Source organism: Tupaia chinensis, unplaced genomic scaffold (genome assembly GCF_000334495.1).
Source record: "Tupaia chinensis unplaced genomic scaffold, TupChi_1.0 Scaffold000354_1, whole genome shotgun sequence".
In the NCBI taxonomy this organism is placed as follows: Eukaryota; Metazoa; Chordata; class Mammalia; order Scandentia; family Tupaiidae; genus Tupaia; species Tupaia belangeri.
The window spans coordinates 3,214,674-3,220,630 of NW_006159849.1; the positions used below are offsets into that span (position 1 = coordinate 3,214,674).

At 44.4% G+C, this 5,957-nt stretch overlaps 1 non-coding gene across 1 annotated transcript; it reads right to left on the minus strand.

Annotated features, from left to right (window-relative positions):
* Window positions 1-722: 722 nt before the first annotated feature.
* Window positions 723-829, minus strand: LOC114008544 (U6 spliceosomal RNA). Its single transcript, XR_003550060.1, has one exon. It is a non-coding gene; the product is annotated as a U6 spliceosomal RNA (small nuclear RNA).
* Window positions 830-5,957: the final 5,128 nt, after the last annotated feature.

A 5,957-nucleotide genomic window follows, 5' to 3' on the forward strand; every position in this document is an offset into this window, starting at 1 on the left:
TCAAACTGAGGTCAACCATGTGGGAGTCCAGTGACATTAACTATTACCAGACATCTGCTGGTCCTGGTCATCCTTTTTTAAGGGTTTATTTATTTATTTTTTTAGAGAGAAAGAAAGACAGACAGACACCCCTAACCCCCCTGCGATCTGCCACCAACCAGCCTCAGCCAGCCCAGACAACAGGTGCCTGCACGTGTACTGGTGTGTACAGGAAGACCTTAGGATGCAAACCCAGGATCTTCCCATGAGGGCCTAATAGCACAGAGTGTTGTGTTGATGATGCACACCATCTGAACTAATTGCTCACTTTTCTAACTCTGTCTTGGCTTCCACATCCTGGAAAACTTAGAATAACGCAGCTACACCAGGAGTGATTAACAGACTGCTGTTGTAAGGCAGAATTTTGAGAATGGATCACTCATCGCTGCCTGGCAAGGAGGACCATAAACCAAGGGGTATGTGAGGCATACCTGGCTCCTGGTACAACAGGGCAGCTAACTGCTAAAAAGAAATTCACCACAGATGAGGCACATCTGGAAAAAATGAATGTTGCCAGTGCAATGGTTCATCATTCGAAAGTTATAGAGGTTGGGGTCTCTGGAGAGTGGTATTGGAGATTCCCTACGGAGTGACAGTGAGAAGTCAAACGCTGTTAAATAGTTCAAGGCGAGTAGGAGAGCCAGAGGTCTCCTCTCTCTCTCTCTCTCTGTCTCTCTCTCTTTTTAAATATGGAATGCTTCACGAATTTGCATGTCATCCTTGCACAGGGGCCATGCTAATCTTCTCTGTATCGTTCCAATTTTAGTATGTGTGCTGCCGAAGCGAGCACGCCAGAGGTCTCTTTGATGTCTTACAAAGAGCCCCCTATTTCCTGGGGAAAGAGAACAACATGAGGAGTAAGAACAAGGTTGAAAAGTCATCAGTCTCCAGAATCTTCTAAATGCTTGGTCAGAGTGGTTTGTTCTACTGAGGTCAGTGCTCTGGTTGGAAAAACTTGAGATTATGAAACGTGGGATGCAGTCATGGATGGGTCCCTCCAAAGAGTGATTTTCCTAAATATACAGAGCTTACAAAGGTGGTCCATGCCACCTTCTTAGGATCTAGTCTTCTCTCATGCAAAAAGACTGCAGAAGCACCTGCCCTTCCTTCCCTGACCATGAGCTGCTTCTTGTTGCTGGACCACTAACTAGATTCAGGTCCCAGGAATATGTTGCACCTGATATGGAAAAAAAAAATAGATTATACCCAAAGGGACTTGCAAGAATTGCCTGGCATATACTTTCAGGAGCAGAGGAGTACCAAGGCACTGGATGCTGAGGGTGATCAGCCAAGAGACTGGAAGGTAAAAGTAGAGAGGCAAGAATATGTTGACGTGGGGTCACTTTCTCAGACATGGATTTCAGCACTTTGGCAAGGCCCCTAAAGAATGAGACTAACACATTGCTACGTGGCATTCCAAAGTTCAGAAAAAGCAGTGCCCCGTTGATGAACAAAGGTAAAAGTCTCAAGTTGCCATAGCAGAGATTAAAGAGAGTAAAGTAGGATGAAAAAATATAGATGGAAAATAGGATCAGAAATAGTTCACATTCCTTGGAATGAACAACAATATTCATTTACAATTTTGTACCAGGCCTCTGCTAGCTCGCCCACCCTCTGTCTTAATATAGTCCAAAGAGATCTGAACCATCTGGACATCCTGCAGAATATCACATTGATCCATTGCTTCAATAGACTAAGTATATGGCTGGTATTTTGAAGACCTTGGTCAGAAATATGTGTTTCAGAGGGCAAGAGACAAACCCTATATTCAGGGACAGGCCTCTTTAGTAAAGCCAGGACTCATATGAGAGCAAACACAAAATATGAGCATTTTCACATGTAGTACTTACCAAAGCACCCACTGAGGAAGAGACATTGAATAACCAACTAGACAAAATGACTCAGTCAACTGAACTCTTCTTTGTCACTGGGCATCATGGGCACCTGAGTGAAATGATGAGAGTGGCAGAGAGGAAGGCCACTTGTGGGCACAATAGCATAAACTTTCATTTTACAAGTTCTATCTCACTGTTGCTTCCTCTAAGATTAGATTTTTTACAGCAACAGAAACCAGTGCTGAACTCTGAAAGGGTCATATTTCTCCAAGAAATTAACAGGCCACTTGGTGGCAAGTTGACACATTGGGCTCCTTTTGTTCTGGAAGGGCCTGCAGTTTCTCAGAGAGACAGAAATCTATCCTGAGTGTAGGTTTGCTTTTCTCACTGACAGAGCCTCAGACAGTACCAGTACCCAGAAGTTTATGAGGGGCCTGATCCTTAAGCATGGAATCTTACATAGTAGCTAATCAGGGGACACACCTCACAGCAACAAAAGTGACAAGTAGGCCTGGGGTCATGCAACCCACAAGTGAGATCACCACCCAGAGGCAGCCTACCTCACCGTGCATTGCAATGGCCATTGACCAGCTGAGGCACCAGCTTATAAGCAATAGTCTGAAAAAGTGGGGTGCTATCATTTAGAATGCAGAATAAATATATTTAAATTGGATATCTCTGTACAGAGCTATGCTCCCGATAAGAACAATGTATGGATCTAGGAACTAAGGGGTAGGAGAAGGAATGACCCTATGTATTGTTATTCTCAATGACCTTCTGAAAGAATTTGTGTTTCCTGTCTAACAGGACAGGGTTAGAAGTCCTTGTCCCCAGAGTGGACAGACTCTTGCCAGGGGATAGATCAACAGTTCCTTGAACTATATATGCCATCTAAACATTTTGAATTCGTTTTATCCAGGACCAGTAGGTGAGAAGAGTCACCATCCTGACAAGGGTGATTAATATGAATCAGTAGGTGGAGGTAGAGAAGCTTTAATACAATGGAGACACGGAGGAATATATGTAGAGAGCAAGTCAATCATCTAGGTGCTCCTCAGTACTCCTTAGCACTGAGTACTTAGTATTCAGTACCCCATTATAACTATAGCCTACACAAATCATACATAACAACTCTTGCCTTGGAAGGTCATGGTTACGAGGGTCTCAGATGCCTCAGAGTGATGATTAGGTTACACCATTGGATAGACTGCCAAGTTCTGTCATGTTAATAACTGAGGGCAAGGTTACTTGAGAACAGAGGGTGGAAGAGGGAGATGATACATGCCTGCTGCAGTGCCAAGGGGACTGTAGTTTGCCCCACAGAGCTCCCGTTTCTAACTTCCCTCTCAGGAGAAGAGACTCAGAGGAACAATGGAGGAGCTTCTCCCCCAGGGATGGGTGGAGAAATAGATCTCTGCTGTGTGAGGGGTGGATCCTGGCAGTAATGGGAGTGAATGGCCCACCCTCAAGTTCTCAAGAGAGAACCTCCGGAGAGGTATAGTCATCTGATCGCTGCCACAGCATCGGGTCGTTTTTTTTGGTTTCTTTTTTTTTTTTTTTTTTTGAGAGGTTTTCACTATAGGGCACATGTGCTCGCCAGACAGACAGAGAGAGACATAGAGACAGAAAGCGAGAAATCCCCCCCCAGGGGAGATTGCCACGCCGCAATCCCTTCTCCTCCATTCTCCTCCTGGGATCTTGGGCATGCACACACACGCGCCTGGTGTGAGTTTTAAGCCACCGGGTCTGGGACACGAACTGTGGTCTACTACGTGGGAGTCCAGCGACATAGCCATTACGCTAACTGCTGGTTCCCAGCATCAGGGCGTTTTACATTTTGACTTGCTTTAATGCTTTGCATCCCCACATTCATGCTGAGGCCACACTCTCCAGTGAGAGGCAGCACAGCATGGCTACTAGAGCTGGGCCATCTCCCCATTTGGGCCTCCTTAATGGAAAATCTTCAGCATTTCATATTAGCCTAGCAGAGACTTTCTGAGCTTTACCACACTCTGAAGACTGTCCACTCCACCCTGCTTCAGTCTGTCTCTCCCTTCACAGCTATATTGTGGTCTGAGGCTTACCTCACTCTTTTTTTCTCTCCCCTTTTCCCCCATCAGTTTTCCTCACAATAAGTCAATTGGCTTTCTAATTCTATCTCAGCACCTGCTTCCTGGAGAATACAAATTGACATAAGTTTGGTTAAGTTAATGTTTTCTTCATCTAAGAAAGAAAGAAAGAGGCAGGTGGGGTAGGTAGGCAGAGCTAGACCCTTGTTCTAGGTCCCAACTTAAAATTTGTATAGTTTTTGGACCCACAGATGGTACAATGGTTAAGTCATTGGGCTCCCATGTAGCTGACCACAGTTCAAGCCCTGGACTCGATGACTTAAAACATGCATACATGTGTGCATGTATGTCCAAGATCCTTCGAGAATGGAGGAGAAGGAATTATGGCGGGGAGGTGATTTCTTACTTTCTCTCTCTGTCCCTCTGGTGAGCACACGTGCCCTATAGTAAAAATATCTATAAACAAAGAGAAAAGTCCAAGGCCAGCCAGCAGGTAGCAAGGTGATTAAAGCACTGGGTTCCACATGGCTGACTCCACTCAAGTCCTGTACTTGATGGCTTGAAAAACATGCCAGACATGTGTGCATGCATACCAAAAACCCCGAGAGGAGAATGGAGAAGGGATTGTGGCATAGCCATCCTCCACCCTGGGTAGTGATTTCTCACTTTCCCTCTCTCCCTGTCTCTCCTTCTGTCTGTCATTCTGGTGAGTACAAATGCCCTATGGCAAAAATATTTATACACACACACACACACACATACACATATATGTGTAAATATATAAATAAATTGCTGTCATTGCCCAGAAAGATTAAACAGGTTTATTTACAATTGTTACAAAGTTGAATTGCTGAAACATTTTGACTTGCATTAATGTTTTATATCCCCACATTTACTTAAAAAATTCACAAACAAAAATAAACTGCCAATACCTAATTTCCCTTATTTTACCACTCATAATCATATACTTAGGTACTTTTGACCCCAGGTAAAAAAAACAGTTAACATTCAGAATTACCAATAACAGAAAGAAGAGAAAAAATGTTTTTTGAGAATGAAATGGTTCCTATCATAGTGGATCCTTAAGCATGTTCTCCATGTATGTGACATGCTAGCTAGATGTCTTTTGGCATAATTGTTACACATTTGGCATGGATAGCTCACAGGTTGATATCTTTAAAAAGGCCAATCAGGGGCCAGCAGATGGTGTAATGGTTATATTGCTGGACTCCCACATAGTTGACCACAGTTCGAGTCCTGTACCCAGTGACTTAAAAACTCACACTGGGGACCAGAAGTTGGCATAATGGCTATGTCGCTGGACTCCCATGTAGTTGACCGTGATTCGAGTCCCAGACCTGGTGGCTTAAACTCACATTGGGCACTTGTGCGCGTATGCCCAAGATCCCAAGAAGAGAACAGAGGAGAAGGGATTGTGGCTTGACCATCCCCTCAGGGGTGATTTCTTGCTTTCTGTCTTTCTGTCTCTGTCTTTCTGGCAAGCGTACACACCCTATAGCAAAAACCTCTCCAAAAACAAAACAAAAGAACAACTCACACTGGGTGTGTATGCATGCATGCCCAAAATCCCAAGAGGAGAATTGAGAAGGGATTGTGGAATGGCCATCCCTGGAGGAGGGTGGGTGGATGATTTCACACTTTCTGTCTCTCTGGCAAGTGCATGTGCCCTGTAGCAAAAATCTTTCTTTAAAAAGAAAACAAAAAAAAAGGCCAATCAGATAGGCCTCAGTTGCTGCAAAGCAGCAATAGCTATGTTCTGGAAGTGCTAATCTGCTTTGAAGTGCTGAGCAATTTTTCCCACCAAATGCTGGAAAACAAGTTTGCAAATCTGTTCAGTGGACTTGAGATAATGTCTATGGAGTGTTACAGTACAGCACCTGCTTTGTGGGTGGTTTACCAGGGGTGGCTTTACCCAACGCCATCTGCTTTGTAGAGCCATTGTATAGACTCCTTCACTGACCTCCCTCTTTCCCTCTTCCTTTGGCTGAAACGG